This window comes from Panthera pardus, unplaced genomic scaffold (genome assembly GCF_024362965.1).
Source record: "Panthera pardus isolate Hobbes unplaced genomic scaffold, ASM2436296v1 HiC_scaffold_22, whole genome shotgun sequence".
NCBI lineage: Eukaryota > Metazoa > Chordata > Mammalia > Carnivora > Felidae > Panthera > Panthera pardus.
Window position 1 is genome coordinate 76973105 of NW_026526788.1, and position 18934 is coordinate 76992038.

The 18934-nt window shown below is 40.0% G+C and overlaps 1 protein-coding gene across 8 annotated transcripts in view; it reads right to left on the minus strand.

Annotated features, from left to right (window-relative positions):
- Window positions 1-18934, minus strand: part of ATE1 (arginyltransferase 1) — a 157582-nt gene that overhangs the window by 7050 nt on the left and 131598 nt on the right. The window contains exon 13 of one of the 8 annotated variants that reach the window (XR_002082696.2): window positions 6593-6745. The exons of the other annotated variants lie outside the window; for them this stretch is intronic. The gene's annotated coding sequence lies outside the window, so the exon portion shown is untranslated. The remainder of the gene's footprint in view (window positions 1-6592; window positions 6746-18934) is intronic. 8 annotated transcript variants of the gene reach the window in all.

Sequence of the window (18934 nt, forward strand, 5' to 3'; positions counted from 1 at the left end):
CTGCTTAGCTTCCGAGATCAGACGAGATCGGGCGCCTTCAGGGTGGTATGGCCGTAGACACTGCCAGATTCTTAAGACACCAAAAATGTGGATTTATTTACTGAAGTAAAACAACAACAACAACAACAACAAAAAAAGCATTCCCGCACCCTCACAAAACGTTTGTGATCATCCTGAATCGCTTGCCTGGTAAGTGTCATCGGTGCTGGTAGACAAAACCCCACACAGCTAAAGCCACGTGGCACAACAGGCCTCTTCTTCAGGTGACTCGAAATTGACTAGAAAAATAAGCCACTCTGAGATTAAAGGCCATCTGCCATCTCATCCAAGGGACACTGCCAGCTTACTGACAAGTCTTAGAAAGGTGTGCCAACAAGGACCTCTTGTACCCTTTCTTTCTCCAATGTATCAATCACAGTTTTGTAAGATAAAAACCAAAGGCAATCCCGCAAACTCTCAGAGTTGAGTATCTGATCACTGGCAATACAAATATGCTGCTAAATCTATGATGTTTTAATCTTCAAGGGAATCTCGTCACGATGGGCAACGACTGCTGGATTTTCCCCAGCTTTTTATTTGCAAGGGATGAACTGCACCTCACAGGCGCTTTCCGACGAAAAGAATCTAGAGCTCACGGCTTTACTTCTTCTTACAGGGATTTACCTCATTCGTGATTCTCCTAACGTCTAGGCTTCCCAGAAAATGATGAAATGGTCTATTTTCTTACCTTCATTATTTACTGGTAGAGCATTATTTCACAAACATGAAAACAAGTTACATGCTTGACAGTTTCTCAGGACGATGGCCGTGCAGACGGCAAATGTGGCAACGCGAATGAAGCCAAAGTTGAGTGAAACTGTGATGCAACAGAAAGTGTGTGGAATTGTGAAGGCATGAAAGAACCCACTCTGAAACCAGACTCAACTATGGGAAGTTCACTATCAAGCATGATTTAGAGTATCTTCATGTGACAAGAGGTATTAACAAACGTTTCGATCACTATGGGGAAGGGGGAGAATCCGTGAAAGGCAGATTTCAGCGCGGGCAGCAAAGGGCCGGGCAAGGGAACGCGTGGCACATGTGACAGAAATGAACTCCACTCGGCAGCTACTTGGTCAAGTTCACTTGGTGGGAGGCTCAAAAAATTGCTCTGGGAATCCAAAAGCAGTCGGGGAGAATTACACATTTTCATAATCTATAAGGAATAATGTTGCTAGTCATTTCTCTTGGAATATTCTTTTGGACAAAATGAAAACAAATCTAAACTTAGCTTATGTAAAATACCATGGAATAGCTTTATTGACATATAATTCTCCTACAATTCATCCATTTAAAGCGTACGATTCAATGGTCTTTAGTGTATTCACAGACTTGTGCAGCCATCAAAACAAGCAATTTTAGAGCATTTTCAGCATCCCAGAAAGTAACCCTACACCTACTAACAGTCGCTCCCCACCCCTCCTCAGCTTCCCTAGCCCCAGGCAATACCAGTCTATTTTCAGTCTCCACATGCAATCTTTTGTGACTTACTTCTTTCACTTGGCACAGTTCGCCCACGCTGCAGCATATAATTGCACTTCATTCCTTTTTATTGCCAAATAATATGCCATTGTATGGACACGCTGCTTTTTACTTATCCAGTTGATGGGCACGTGGGTTACTTATACTTTTAAACTATTACGACTAACGTTATGAACATTCAGGTCAAAGTTTTTGTGTGCTTTCACTTCTCTTAGATATATACCAAGGACTGAAACTGCTGGGTCATAGGAAAACTCTACATTGAACCTACTGAAGAAAGGCTAGACTGCTGTCCAAAGTGGCTGCACCGTTTTATATTCTATCAGCAGTGTAGAAAGGTTCGAATTTCTTCACATCCTCATCGACACTGACATTACAGCCATCCCTAGTGTGAATGAAGTAATATCTTACCACGGTTTTGGTTTGCATTTCCCTGATGGCTAATGATGTTGAGTTTCTTTTTATGTGCTTGTTGGCCATTCACGGATCTTCTTTAGAGGGATGTACATTCATGTCATTTGCCCATTTTTAAACTGAGCTTTTTATGGAGTTCTAAGAGTTGTTTGTGTATCCCGGATACTAGATCCTCACCAGATAGATGATCTATGAAAACATCCTTCCATTCTATGGACTCTGTACTTTGTTGATGTGTCTCTTGAAGTGTGAAAGTTTTAAAATTTTGATGAAGCCTAATTTATTCATTTTTTTCCTTTTGTTACTTGTGCTTCTGGTGTGATATTTAAGAAATCACTGCCTAATCCAAGGTTAGGAAAATTTACTCCTATTTTTTCTAAGAGTTTTATGGTTTAGCTCTTACATTTTGGTACAATCCATTTTGAGTTAATTTTTGCATATACTATGAAATAGGGAACAAGTTTCATTCTTTTGTATGTGGTGATCCAGTTCACCCAGGACCATTTGTTGAAAAGATTCTTTTTCTCTCACTGAAATGTCTTGGTATCATTTCTGGAAATCAGCTGATCATAAATATGAGAGCTAACTTCTGGACTCTCAATTCTAGTCCACGGATATATAGGTCTATGTGTCACAACCACATAATTTTAACCTTATTCTTTTTCATGACTGTTTTGGTTATTCTGGATTCCTTTAATTTTCACATGAATTTTGGAATCACCTGTCAATTTATGCACAGAAGCCAGCTGTTATTTTTTAAACTTATTTACTTCTGGGAGAGTGCAAGCAGGGGAGGGGCAGACAGAGGGGGACAGAGGATCCAAAGTGGGCTCTGGGCTGACAGGCTGACAGCAGCCAGCCCGATGTGGGGCTCGAACTCATGAACCGAAAGATTATGACCTGAGCCGAAGTCGGACACTCAACCAAGTGAGCCCTACCAGCTGTCATTTTAATTGGGATCGCATTTAGTCTGTAGATCAGTTTGAGGAGTACTGCCATCTTCCCAATATTAAGTCATCCAATCCATAAACATTGGATGTTTTTCCATTTACTTAGGTCTTTTGTAATTTCTTTCAATATTTTGTATTTTTCAGATTATAAGTTTTATACTTCTCTGTTAAATTTATTCCTAACAGTAATTCTATCTTTTTACCCCTTTTGAGGCAGGGGGTGGGGGGGGAAGGGGCAGAGAGAGAAGGAGACACAGAATCTGAAGCAGGATCCAAGTTCTGAGCTGTCAGCACAGAGCCTGACGTGGAGCTTGAACTCACAGACCACGAGATCATGGCCTGAGCCGAAGTCAGACACTTAACCAAATGAGCCACCCAGGTGCCCCAGAAAATCATCATTTGGCAACCATCTCAGTAATAAATGATTCAAGCAAGAATCATCAATGGATATAAAAACTGGTAGATAGAAGTTTGATAAAATAGGATATTTACAATGTCTCAAAGTATCTCCCTATAAAATATCAATTTCTTATTAACATATACAAAATGCTAATTTTACAGTGGAGACACTTGACATTATTATACCAAGTGATACAAATTCAAGTCCCCAGCAGTGAGATGGATTGACAGTGCGACTGACTCCTCGGATGATGCAGTGAGAACGCAGCATCAGTTCTAGGGTGTTCTTGCCAAAACGAAGTAACCTGCGTCCAATTATGAAGAAACGTAACAGAAATTGATGAACAGAAATTAAGGAACGTTCTAGAAAGCAACTGGACTTCAAAAATGTCTTCAAAAATGTCAAGGTAATGAAAGCCAGGGTGTACTAAGGAACTGTTCTAGATCAAAGGAGACTAAAGGGACATGACAACAAATGTAGCCCACAACACTGACTTTTACTCTGGTTTGGTCTGCCTGTGTGTACATGGGCTTCTGTGTAATACACGGTGCTAACAGAACATTGCTACCGTGCTCGTCTGGATGGCTGCCTGTGTGGAAAAGTATCCCTGCTCTCAGGCAATATATACATTGAAGTATTTAAGGATGACGGTGCAAGAGATCTTCAACTTATTCCCAAATGGTTCAGAAAAAAATACAGAGTAGGGGAAAATGAGAAGGCAAACGTGGTAACACGTTCACAACTGGGGAATCTGAGTGAAGGGTGTGCAGTTCCTCGTATTAGTCTTAAACTTTTTCTGTACATCTGCAATTATTTCAGAATAAAAAATTAACAGGCTAAACTATGTTCTTCAGCCTCTCATCATATTCTATGTGTATATTTTTAAACCCAAGCATTACATTTACACTTTTTAATTGTTAAATTTTGTCCGGACATGCTCTCATCACTACAACCTATGGAGGTATTTTCAGATTCTGTTTCTTCTGTCAGGGAGCAGAGTTATCAAGATGAAGAATAAAAATCTTAAGTAGAGTCCTGAGAAAAAGAAACTGTAAAAGGTAATACTGTATTTAATATAAGTTAATACATGGATATCTGACAATTTTTTTATTATCAAATATACTGAATTAGTTCCTTTTATGATCTATGATGTTCAGTTGATTTAACAAATTAGTTTTCATTTTATTTTTTAAAGTTAATTTATTTTGAGAGAGAGAGAGCGCGCACAAGTGCACAAATAGGGGAGAGGCAGAGAGAGAGGGAGAAAGAGAATCCCAAGCAGGTTCCATGCTGACGCGTGGCTCCAAATCACCAACTATAAGATCATGACTTGAGCCAAAATCAAGAGCTAGTTGCTTACAGACTGAGCCACCCAGGCACCCCTAGTTTTTTTTTTAATCAACAGCTTTAAATTCCACATGTGACAGTTTGTTAAAGTTAATACAATAATAGGTAATCTCACTGGTAACCTCACTGATAGGTAACCCCATTGGGTCACAAACAAAGCCATTAAAAATGAAAGCCATAAAATAACTTCCAGTGACTGAACTTGACATTGAGTTAACTTTGCTTCTTTCCAAGGGAACCGAGCTAGACACGTCCAAAAGTACCTTCAAAGGGCAAAAACCTTTAAGAATTTCCAGGGGCATAAAATTAAATTCAAAATTACAAAATTACAAAATTTTTACCTACAGGCAAATACAAATTCATTTTTCTTTGCCAAAGGCCTCATTCCAGGAATCTGTCCTCTTCCCCATTCTTGGCCTCAACCCATCTGCAAACAATCTCTGTAAGTTACAGTACCTCCTTCTACTAGTTCCTTTTTACTAACTTTCATAAAAGCTTAAGACTGCCACCTGGCAGAAACAAACAAAACTCTGACCCCTGCTCACCCTCCAGTTAATCTTATTCTACTTTTCTCTCCTTCGTTAAAGGGTATTTAATGTCCATTTCCTCGTGTCCCACCCACTGCACAATCTGTCTCGCTGTGTGTCTCAGCCCCGTCCAGTCTACTCTCTTCACTAAGGGCAAAGGTCTCACTGTTCTTGAATACGGCGAACACGGTTCCGTCCTCGTCTCCCTCAGCAAAGCGTAAACTCAGAAGACCACCTCCCTCCTCCCTGAAATCCACTCCAGCCTTTCTGACGCCACGCACCCTGCTTCTTCTCTTTCCACCAGGGCAATTCTTTGCCTGATCGTTCCATGTTAGGAGTTACACAGTATTCCGTTCTAGGTCATCCTCTCTTTTTGCTCTACACTTTCTCCCTAGGAAACCTTAACCATGTTCATGGATTCAATTTCCATCACTTAAGTCTGACCTCCCAATCCTCAGGTTCCAGCCTAAATCTTTCTTTTGAGCCCTAGGAGACTCGATAATACTAAGTGGAGCAGAGGTGGGAGGCTATAGTCTACAACTTGTCTTCTGCTGGGCAAATTCACATGCTCTTGGGCAGAGCAATTCTTATTTTAGGGATGTGTCCTGCAGAAATATTAGTATGTGTGCAAAAAGATGTATATTTAAAAGTATGTTGTAGCGTTATTTGTAATAGCAAAAAATTTACAACTTAAATGTCCGTCAATGAGGTAACTATTATCAATAACGTGTATCATTGTCTGCAGCCATTAAAAAAGAACAAGTAAACACATGTATACCATATGGCCCCATAATTATGCTTCTCGGTATTTCCCCAAATGAGCTGAAAATTTTTTAAGTTTTTTTTTTTAATGTTTATTTATTTTTGAGAGAGAGAAAGAGAGAGAGCAAGTGCACACAAGCAGGGGAGGGGCAGAGAGAGAGAAGAGACAGAATCTGAAGCAGGCTCCGGCCTCCGAGCTGTCAGCACATAGCCTGATGTGGGGCTCAAACCCAGAAACTGTGAGATCATGACCTAAGCCGAAGTCAGATGCTCAACAGACTGAGCCACCTAGGGGCCCCTAAGGTTTTTTTTAAGATTTATTTTTTAAATAAGCTCTACACCCAATGTGGGGCTCAAACTTGTGACCCCAGATCAAGAGTCACATGTTCTACTGACTGAGCCAGTCAGGTACCCCAAGGAACGGAAAACTATGTCCACACAAGAACCTACAAACAAATGTTTAGAGCAGCTTTATTCATAAGTGCCAAGATACAGAAGCAACCAAAATGTGCTGCAATGAGTGAATGAATGAACACACTGGGTGATACATTCATACAATGGACTATCATTCAGTGATGAAAAGACAGCAATTTTCAAGCCATGAAACAACACGGAGGAACTTCAAATGCATATTACTAAGTGAAAGAAGCCGATCTGACGAGGCTACGTACCTTATGATTCCAACTATGTGACACTGTGGAAAAGGCAAAACTATAGAGACAGTAAAAAAAATCAGTGGTGGCCAAGGGTTGGTGGCTTTGAAGCGGGGATGAACAGGTGGAACACAGAGGGTATTTAGGGCAACGAAACTATTCTGCAGGCTCCTGTAATGGGGGATACATATCATTACACATCGTACATCATACAATGTACACCACGAAGAGTGGATCCCATTGTCAACCATGGACTTCAGTTAATAATAATGGATCGATATTGGCTTATCAACTGTATCGAATAGATCTCACTAATGCAAGATGTTAATAATAGGGGAAATGGGAGGTGGGCGTTGGAGGACAGATGGAAACTCTCTGTACTTTCTGCTCAGTTTTTCTGTAGACTTAAAACTGATCAAAAAAAAGTCTAGTAATAAAAAAAACTACAAATGAGAAAAATGTGAGATAATGACAACAGGGGAAAGTGGGTGCGGGGGGTACAGGAGAATGCTCTATACTATCTTTGCCATTTTTCTGTAAAGTTTAAACTCTTCTAAGAAAGTTTACTTTTAAAAGGAATGAGGAAGTTCGTGATAAAACATTTTCACGATAACCTAATTTTAATGTAAAAAACCAAGCCACAGGATATTTTAGAAGGATTTAATTTACACATATAAATTCTAGGTTTAAATAAATGATGTGATTAAAAATTAAAATTAGAAAATATACGCACAGGAAAAAACCCAAACTTCCCACCAAACTTCAATAGTGCTTACCTCTGCAGAGCCTGGGGTGTGGATATGTATGCTTATATGCATGTGCACTGGGATATGTTGTGGGATTTTAACTTTCCACACCATATTTTTAATAATAACAATCATATAATCAATCATGTTTCTAGTAAAGAAAATTTTCAACACAAAGAAGCCACCTAGGGCTAAAGTGCTGGTGAATAAATAAATATGAAGCGTCCAGCACAAGACCGATGCTAAAAGCAGCAACAGAGCTACAATTACTGTTGATAGAATTCCCACTTCGGTCACTTCGCCCTTATTTAAAGAGAGTGCTCACATCTGTGCGGCTTTTAGCAGGTGAAGCCGTGAGTCAGAGCTGGGTAAGGAGAACGCCTGCCTGCCGTGTTCTCGGGTACAGGGGGGAGCTTCTGAGTCAGCTGACGGGGACTGCACACAGCACACGGACCTGCCTCAATGCGAAGTCACCCCTGAAGGCTCATCTAGACTTCTGGACCAATGAATCGTCCAGCAGGCAGAAGAAAGCTCTGCCAGTCGCCCAAATAAAACACATATTACAAATAGTAAGCTAAATTCTAGCACGCTGGTCCTCAACTTTGGCTGCATACTAGAATCACGGGGGACGTTTTAGGAAATTCTGACGCTCAGGATCTCTACGGACCATCGGAGTCCCTGGGAGTGGGGCCTACAGGCAACGGCACAGAAACACCCCATCATGTAGTCAGACATGTAGGAGATCTTAAAAAACACACCGGCGCATGAATCTAAGGGTGCGTTAACAATTTCTTGCAATTGCCTTTAAAAACAGTGCTCTAAGACAGGGAAATTACCAAAACAGACAAAAAGCAAACCCATGACAAAAACCAAAAACCAAGGCTATAGCAGGGAATTTCTCCACTGCCACATTCATGTGGCCATTTTTCATTTCTGCTCCTATTAAAGCCTCAGAATGGAGAGAGTGACCCTCTGGTGTGCCTTAGCTACAGTGCAAATAAGAACGTACAAAATAACCTCAGTTGTCCTTTCACATCTTCTATAATAATGCTGTGATCCACTGTTTTTGTGTTAGAAATCAGCAGATTTCCATTTAATTTTATTCGTAATTTGATAAAGTGACTCTGTGGAGACTGAAAAAAAAAAACTCCAACATATTAACATAGATGAGAGAAGAGGAGACAGAGATGATTATCGATAGTTCCTTAAAAGTCAATTTAAGACCATCACAACATTAGGAGTAAGGGGCACAGTGGTGTCATCTATTGTAAGTGCCTTTTTATTGTCACAGCTTTATGATTTTGAAATCTGGTTTTCTTTTGGATTTTTAAACCTGAAACTAGGTGTTGTCATCTCTCTGAAAGTTAATCAAGTAAGTAGTATTAGCGATACAAATAAGCCTTTTTACAAAACTTGGATCAGATTTTATCATGTTTGATTTTTGCTAAATTTTCTCAATTACTCATTTGCTGCATATTAACTACCAGTAGCATGCATTAATGGTCTTCATAGTATAGCTGTAAATGCACAGCTGAAACAGGAATAATAGTTTACACGTTCCTAACCAGTTAAAAAAAAAATACTTCTTAGGACTTTTTTTGAGAGAGAAGGAAGAGAACACGCATGAGTAGGGGAGAGGAGTAGAGGGAGAGAGAATCTTAAGCAGGTTCCACTCCCAGCACGGAGCCCCACGTGGGGCTTGATCTCACTACCATGAGATCATGACCTGAGTTGAAGTCAAGAGTCGGATGCTAAAGGTTAAACAAAAAATAAAAAAAAGGGGGGGGGGGCGCGCCTGGGTGGCTCAGTTGGTTAAGTGTCCGACTTCGGCTCAGGTCATGATCTCACGGTTCATGAGTTTGAGCCCCGTGTTGGGCTCTGTGCTCACAGCTCGGAGCCTGGAGCCTGCTTCGGATTCTGTGACTCCCGCTCACTCTGCCCCTCCTCTACTCATGCTCTGTCTCTCTCAAAAAATAAACATTAATTTTTTTTTTTAAAGAGTTGGACGCTTAACCAACTGAGCCACCCAGGCACCCTGGCATTTTATTATTATTTTTTTCTAATTAAGACAAGAGAAGACAGGGGCTTTCACTTCCAGCAAGATGAGGCGCACCTACTTTTCTGCACTGCCCCACTGAGGATGACAGAAAACCCTGGACATTATGCATAAAACGTAAGAAGACACTGGAACAGGAGGGAAGGCGCAGCCCGGTAGGGACTCGGAGGCCCGAGGAATGATAAGGCGGTGAGCGTCCTGGGCTCTTTCTGCCTCATGTATTCCAGAGGGGATCCTGGAAAAGCTGGTGACCCTGAAAAGCCAATACACAGAGACAAAAAAAAATGTAGCAAGAAAAAAAGCTTTCTGAGAATAATCTCAAAAAACATACTGTCCCAACTCACCCAATATGAAATAATATAAATAGCCCTATAACTAACTAGTAAAGAGATTGGATTTGTAATTAATTTCCAAAAAAGTAATCTCTAGGCCCCAATGGGCTCCCTGGAGAATTCTACCAAACATTTAAATAAGAATTAACACACCAATTCTACACAATCTCTTTCAGAAAATAAAAGCAGGAACCTAAATTAGACAAAGCACAAGTAAAGAAAATCGCAAACCAGTACTCCTTATGAATACGGATGCAAAAATCCTTTATGAGATGTTAGCAAAAAAGAATTCAGCAGTTGCATTTATCCCAGGTATGCAAGGCTGATTCAGTATTTGAAAGCTAACCAATATAATCTACCATATTAACAGTTTAGAGAAAACAATCACAGTCACATCAAATGAGGCAGAAAATACACCTGACGGATTCAACAACCAACCATGCATGTTAAAAAGTCTCAGAAAACTAGGATTGAAGGGGGATTTCCTCAACTCGATAAAGAATGAATGCTTTCCCCCTAAGATCAGAAACAAGGCAAGGATGTCTGCTCTATTTTTATTCAAGGTAGTGCTGGAAGTTGCCACTGCAATAAGGTAAAAAAAGGAACAAACATGCACCCAGATGGGAAAAGAAGAAATAAAATTGACCCTATTTGCATGTAACATAGCTGTCTATGCACAAAACCTCAAAGATGCTGTAAAACAAATCCTCCTAGAAATCCAAGTGAGCCCAGCAAAGTCACAGGATAAACATCAACATACACCAATCAAATGAACTACAAATCACATACCTGCTATGGTTATTAATATCTGGGATATAAAGAACTCCTAACACTCCACAACAAACCCCAAATAAGTTGATTCAAAAACAGGCAAAAGACATGAATAGACATTTCTCCAAAGAAGACACACAGGTGGCCAAAGAGCACATGGAAAGATGTTCAACATCAGTCACCATTAGAGAAATGCAAATAGAAACCACAATAAAATAACGCTTCCCACCCAGATGGCTATTGTCAAAAAAACAGAAAACAGCAAGCGTTGGAGAGGATGTGGAAAAACTGGAACACTTGCACTCGGCTGATGGGAATGTGAAATGGTGTGGCCATGGGGAAAAACGGTATGGTGGTTCCTCAAAAAAATAAAATTAGAATTACCATATAATCCAGCAATTCCATTTCTGGACATATATCCAAAAAACAGAAAGGGTTTCAAAGAGATATTTGGAGACCCGTGTTCAGAGCAACATTATTTGCAACAGCCAAAAGGTGGAAACAACCCAAGTGTCCACGAATGGATGAATGGATAAACAAAATGTGGTGTATACATACAATGGGATATCATTCAACCTTAAAGAGAAATGAAATGCTAACATCTGCTATGACATGAGTGAACCCTGAAGGCACTGTGCTAAGTGAAATACGCCAGTCACAGAAGGACAAATAATGTACAATATCACTCCTATGAAAAACTTAATAATCAAGCTCATAGAGACAGCAATTAGAATTATGGTTGCCCGGAGCTGGGAGAAAAGGAACAGAAGTTAGTGTTTAATGGGTACAGAGTTTCGATACGGGACGATGAAACAAATTCTGGAGAGGGATGGTGGTGATATTGTACAATGTGAATGTACTTAATGCCACTGAACTACACACTTAAAAATAGTTAAAATGGTGAATCTTATGTTGTGTGTATTTTGCCACGATCGAAACAAATATTTTAAAAGGCCCACTGTATTCAATAAACAATAAACATGTGGAAATTATGAAATATAAAAAACCACGCCATTTATAATTACTTGGAAAAAGAAATACCTCTAAACCTAAAAGAAATATATGGGACTTGCATGCTGAAACCCACACAACGCTGCTGGAAGAAATCAAAGATCTAAATGAATGGACAGATGTTCCATTTTATGGACTGAAAAACTTGTGATAAAAATACTAATTCTCTCCCAGCTGATCTATAGATGTAACACAGTTCCTAACAAAATCCTTGCAAGTATTTTTATGGATACAGGCAAGATTATTCTCGAATGTATGCAGAAAGACTAGGAGAGCTGAAACAATTCTGAAAAAGAATAAAGTTGAAAAAGAATCATTCGACTGAATTTTACGTCTTGTTACATAGCTACAGTAATCAAGACTGTAGGGGCGCCTGGGTGGCTCAGCTGGTTGAGCGTCTGACTTCGACTCAGGTCATGATCTCATGGTTGGTGGGTTCAAGCTCCACATTGGGCTTTGCACGGAGAGCATGGAGCCTGCTACGGATTCTCTGTCTCCCGCTCTCTGCCCCAACCCACTCATGTGTGTTCTTGCTCTCTCACAAAAATAAACATTAAAAAAAAAAAAAAAAGACTGTGTAATATTTACACATTACACAGGTAGACACACGGATCTGTGGGACACAACAGAGTATCCAGAAACAGCCCCACACAAGTATGGCCAACTGATTTTTGACAAAGACGCAAAAGCAATTCAGTGGAGGAAGAGACTTCCCAGCAAACAGTTTTGGAGCAACTCGATATGCACAGCCAAAAAACTAAATCTTGATCTAAACTGCACATCTCAAAAAAAATTAACTCGGAATGAATCACAGACTTAAACGTTACCTGTAAAAGTATAAAACTAACAGGAGAAAAATATTTGACACCTAGGGCTTACTGAAGAGTTCTTAGACATGAAACCAAAAGCATGATTCATAAAGGAGAAAAATGATAAGTTGGACAGTATTAAAATTAAAAACTTTTGCTCTGTGAAAATCTGTTAAAAGGATAAAAAAACAGGCTACTAAAGACTGATATTTAAAGTATATAAAGAAGTGGGGCGCCTGGGTGGCTTGGTCGGTTAAGCGTCTGACTTCGGCTCAGGTCATGATCTCACGGTCCGTGAGTTTGAGCCCCGTGTCGGGCTCTGTGCTGACTGCTCAGAGCCTGGAGCCTGTTTCCGATTCTGTGTCTCCCTCTCTCTGACCCTCCCCTGTTCATGCTCTGTCTCTCTCTGTCTCAAAAATAAATAAACGTTAAAAAAAATTAAAAAAAAAAAAAAAAAAAAAAAAAAAAAAGAAGGGCACCTGGGTGGCTCAGTGGATTAAACAACTGACTCTTGGTTTCTGCTCAGGTCATGATCTCATGGTTTGTGAGTTCGAGCCCACACAGTGGCCTCGGCTGCTGCCAGTGAAGAACCTGCTTGGGATTCTCTCTCTCTTCCTCCCTCTCTGCCCCTCCCCTGCTCATGCACGCACTCTTTCTCTCACTCTCTCTCTCAAAATAAATAAATAAACCTTAAAAAAGTATATAAAGAGGGGCTGGCTGGCTCAGTTGGAAGAGTGTGCAACTTTCAATCTTAAGAGTCGTGAGTTCGAGCCCCATGTTCAGTGTAGAGATTAAACTTTAAAAAAAATAAATAAAGAACTCTTATAACCCAACAATATAAAAACAAACAATCCCTTTAGAAAAATGCACAAAAGACAGGAGGATACATTTCACCGAAGGGAAAATATGGATGGCAAATAAGCACATGAAAAGATGTCCATCAGCCATTAGGGAAACGCAAATTAAGACCATAGTGAGATACTGCTATCCACCTGTTAGAACAGCTAAAACAAAAACATAGAAACAAAACCAGTGCTGGCAAGAACGTGAAGGAACGGTGTCTTTCATACATGGTGGTGGTAATATAAAACGGCACAACTCTGGAAACCAACTTGGCAGCTTCTTAAGAAACTAAACCTACTTTTACCATACAACTTGGCAATTACACTCTTGGTCATTCATCCCAGAGAAGCGAAAATTAAGTTCACACAAAAACCTGTATAACAAATGTTTATGCAGGGTTTTTCTGGTGATAGTCATAACCTGGAAAAGCACAGAAATCCTTCAACAGGTAAATAAACAAACAAGCTGGGGCACAACGATCATCCACACCATGGACCACTACGCAGCAGTAAGTAGGAATGGATTAATAGATTAAGAAAGACAGAAAGACACACACACACACACACATACTCTACCCACCACTCTCCCCCGCACATACAGAGGAGAAGAGAGGGAAATTACAAAGGAAATATAGTACAATATCTAAGACATTCCCACTGGGCCATGTCTTTGTACTTTAGCATGAAGATCCTTAACCTCTGAGATTAGTAGTCAAAGGTAGTGTTTCAGGATTTTATTGATTTTCATAAGCTAAAACAAAACTATAGCATCTTAAGTGCAAATTTGAAATATTTTCAGGATTTATTATATATTGTGTTCTTTAAAACAATCTGCTTTTGAACCTTAAGATCAATTACTTCTCTGTGGCTTAAAGTTCAAACAATGCTATGAACCGTATATACTCTGATCAATAAAGCCAAAATTCAGTAAGTCTGATCTGACTTAATAAAGCAATAATTCATTGTGCTTAATTTTTAATAATTTTTTATTCAAGATGAGTGGAGGATTTATAAGCTATTTCCTTAACTGAAAAAAAAATCGTATCGGACCTTTCATTATCCACTGCAATTAAGAGCAATCTCAAAATGAGACTCTATACATTCACTGTTTTAACGTATCTTGATAGAATGAACAAACATCTCAAGCGTCTTAAACATAAAAAACTCCAGTCTTAAAGCAAACTAGGATATCTGTAAGGATGGCACCCACCTTGTTGAAGCTTGCAAAAATTCTGAAATAAAGAAACATTTAATACCCACAAATGAAACTAAGGCTATCAGGGGAAGAAAAAAAATGCAACCAAAAGAAAACATCAAATCGGGTCCCTCAAAAATCTTCACAAAAAGCTGAGTGAGATAAGTGATGGAAAGTCAGTCACAGCCATCTCTCTCTGCTGTAAATAGTGATTTTCTGAATATTAAAATGAAGACAGTCTGTGGGGGTTAGGTTACCTACGAACCATGCTTAATGCAAACACAGGTGCTGGCTCCCTGGGAAGAAAGCTTAGAAGCAGCTCCTCCCTCAGCCCCAGGTTCAGCAGCCAGGACCATCCAGCTATCCTATAATCCTAAGGCTTTTTCATACTCAAAAACATACCTTAGATTTTATTTTTAATCCCAAACAATGGTGGGAATGCAAAGGCCAATGAACAGAGTTAATGGCTATCATCCAAGTTTCCAAGATCTTTTAGGCAAATTAGAGACAATGTAACTCTTACTTTGCTTAGAAAAATGCAGTTTCAAATCTCAGCAATTTTGTCCCTGTGAGGCATCTTATGTCCACTTAGTTTTTTCTTCTATTAAGACCATTTAAAAATGGTGCTACCCCTGGCAACCAGCTTTGTTCAGGTAAACTTGACAAATAAAAATTAGAATTGCATACACTTAAGGTGTACAGCATGCTATTTTGATATATGTACACACTGTGAAATGACTACCACAATCAACCTAATTAACACATCCATCAAAAGTGTTCAAAAAATTGTTTTAATGTTTGTTTATTTTTGAGAGAGAGACAGAGAGAGCGCGCAAGCGGGAGACAGGCAGAGAGAGAGAGAAAGACACAGAATCCAAAGCAGCCTGTGGGCTCTGAGATGTCACAACGAGCCCGACGTGGGGCTTGAACCCACCAACTACGACATCATGACCTGAGCCGAGGTCGGACACTTAACCGACTGAGCCACCCAGATGCCCCTCGATAGTGCTTTTTAATGAAGAAAAAACCTATTACAGGAACAATATTTTGATTGCTCTCTGTCATCTTATATGTGGATGGTCTTCCCATCCTAACAGTAAACTCCCTGAGGATGGGAAGCAAATCTTGTACTTCTTTGTAGCCTCAAGGTCCAGGCACCATGCACCCTCGATCCTGGAGATACAAAGTGCTGAGTAGGCATCCACTAAATGCCTGTGGTTCATGGTGCTGATCTCAGACTCCAGACTAGCAACACATCTTCACAGCAACTATCCAGCTTTTATCAACTATCTTGTTAATTAGTACCTCATGTTTATTACTCAATGTCTGAATTCCCAAATTAAATCATTCTTGGATTATTTTGTTTCTGAATATGTAATAAATATTGAAATTGATCGGGTCACAATCGCTTTGAATTGTGCTCTGTTTAATCTGTTTTTAGAACAAGAATGGTATCTGACATCTACATAAAACTCCTGTTAATTAGCCACAATAAAATGTAAAGAAATGATGCTAACTGTAAACAATCCATCAAACACAACCTAAGTCCATCTGGAATGAAAAGGCTGTGTCTCACGCTTCACGTCCTAGACCAGTATATGTCTGCTTCTCCAGAGGGACTAAGAATTTTAGAAACAGAGACACTGCATGGAGAATACCCATGTTCCAGATCTTTTATGAACTGGCAGGGCTCAACTGATGATTTATATGAAGAGAGGAATTTGGGCCCAAACCCAGCAGTGAACCACAGCCAAGGTCAACTGCTTAAGCAGCATTTACGGACACTTGTGAGGCAGCCGTGAGCTAGGAATTACTTAGATGCCGTTCAAAGGCCCTGTTGGTTATTGGTCCCCAATCCAGGGAGGATAATCGCTGAGTGTGTTTTGGTTCTATCTTTGGATGCAAGATTGGAGACTGCAACCCACTTCCTCAGGGGAAACGCCCTTCTCCAAGGTGATAAACAAACTCAACCAAAGAAGCTTTGCCACATTTCCTTCCGGTATATTATCCTCCTGCTTGGAGGAAGAAAGGTTTTTTTCACCCTGCACAGCCACGCAGGTTTTGCCGTTTTTGCCTCTTTTTAAAAAATTTTTTATGTTTATTCATTTTTGAAAGACAGAGAGAGACAGAGCACAAGCAGGGGTGGGGCGGAGAGAGAGGGGGACACAGAATCTGAAGCACACTCCAGGCTCTGAGCTGTCAGCACAGAGCCCAACGTGGGGCCTGAACTCACGAACCACAAGATCGTGACCTGAGCCGAAGTCAGACGCTCAACCAACTGAGCCACCCAGGTGCCCCAGCTGTTTTAGCTTTAATTATCAGATCCTCCTATGCCTTCCTTGAGTTGCCAGTCCAGTGGATTGTTCCATGTTCTTCCAGAGTTTCTGCTGTGCTTTCATTAGTCTACAATTGCGTGTGATGAAATCCATCTGTTGCTTGCTGACTCCAATCTCCCCAAATGACTTGATGCTCTTGGTTTTCATTTTCATTACAGTGCACTGAAAAGATCTACTCTGAAGCAAAATGTTTGAACAATGAAGAGGTGTGTGATGGGAACTATAATAAGATTAAAACTCCTTTCTTGGCATTAAATAAGCTAACGGGTAACCAACTCAGGCGAAATCTTACCAGTGATACATAGAACCTCTGGACAACAACAGGAGAGTTCTCTTTTGTTCCACCAGGCCACTCCTGGGACTTTCCGTGTCCTTCATCAGCTCTGACAGGTCTGACACAGAAACTGAGTTTTTGTGTTCATGCTGCTCAGGTACACGATTTATTCATGAATCCCTAAAACTTGAGACTTTCTAAAGTAAATTCCAGTTTTTTTTTTTAAGTTTAAAATAAATCTTTAAGAACGCTTCCTACATCTCAAATACTTCTTCCTAAGACTTGAGCCTGTTATAGAACTTTTGGGCAACAACGTAAGAGGACAGAATCTGAGGCCTTTTATAGAACAGTGTTGCTCAGTCCTTTGAATCCAAGCACGTTTCTGTGACGTATTTTTTAAGAATCTCGACTATTCCCTTAAAGTATTTTGAAAAACAAAATAAAGTATTGTGACTAAAAACGAATAAAGCAGTGTTACAAAGCACTGTACTTAGTTCATACACACTCCTCTTTGGAAACCAATTTCTTTCAAAAATACAGCTGATCCTTGAACAATACAAGTTTGAGGTATGTGGATCTAGGTACATGCAGACTTTTTTTTTTTTTTTTTTTTTTTGATAAATACAGTACAGGACTGTAAATGTATTTTCTCCTCCTTATGATTTTCTTAAAATTTTTTTCTAGCTGACTTTATTGTAAGAATACAGGATATAATGCATATAACATACCAATTATGCATTCACTGACCATTTACGTCACTGGTAAGGCTTCTGGTCAACAGGAGGCTCTTAGTAAAGTTTCAGCAGAGTCAACACTTACATGCTGATTTTCAGCTGGACGGATGAGGGTACTCCTAACTCCTGTGTTATTTTCAGAAGTGTCAACTTCTGTATTTTCGGAAGGGTCAACTGTATTTTCAGAAGTGTGCAGTTGCGAAAGAAATGGCTACAGTTTGTAGTTAAAGCCAGGCCTACGGTCCCAAAGCAAACACTGGACCACTGGCAAATTCAGAAAGTGCAAATAAACTAAATAGTCCCTTCTGATTTTCCTTGCTTTCTTGAATGCAGTTTGAGTGCTTTAAGAAAACATGTTCAAAAATCCTAATTTTAAAAATGAAAATATAACACAGATGATTAGCTGTACTGCAAGAGAGTCTTTGTTTTGTCAAAGAATTCGCAATAATGGATTTAACAACAGGGTATTTTTGGTTTTGTTTTGTTTTTTAGAGAGACAGAGAGAGAGCGTGTACACATGTGAGAGTATGAGTGGGGGAGGGGCAGAGAGAAAATCCCAAGCAGACTCCACGCTGTCAGTGCAGAGCCCGACGTGGGGCTTGAACTTCTGAACCTCAAGATCATGACCTGAGCCAAAATCAAGAGTTGGACACTTAACTGACTGAGCCACCCAGGCGCCCCAACAGGGTGTTTTTTAAAAGAGACATTAAAAGATAGAGCTCAATTTATAATCACTAGATCCCATTTGACTTTTCCGAAACCATTATTTTATAGAACAAAGATTATGCAAATTTGGTGAACCAGCTCAGATACACTTCTTTACATTTAGTCAGTAGATCACAGCACCTCACCCCTCCCTCCACACACCCTCTAACTGCATTAACCCGAAAGACCTTGTTTTTTGGTTTCATTCAGTTTTGAGGAATCACCTGGCATTGCTTTAAGATGTGTATCAAAGCTCCCACATGAACAATAACTCGCTTCAGACTGAGAAGGCCTGTGCAGAAGACAGGTGGAGAAAGAGCCGAGGACAAAGTTCAAAGGGCATAGCGTTCCCGAGCTCTCCCTGGCACCTGCATCACGGGCTTCCATAGCCACTGTCATACTTACAACCGACTCCTTGGAAGAGAGGTGTCTTGACGAAGGGAATGTAACTTAGATCTGAACATGAAATTAGAACTCAGAGTTCCTGATGCCAAGGTTCAGACGACTGCAGTAAACTCTGCTGCTGTCTGCTCAAAGAAATGATCTATG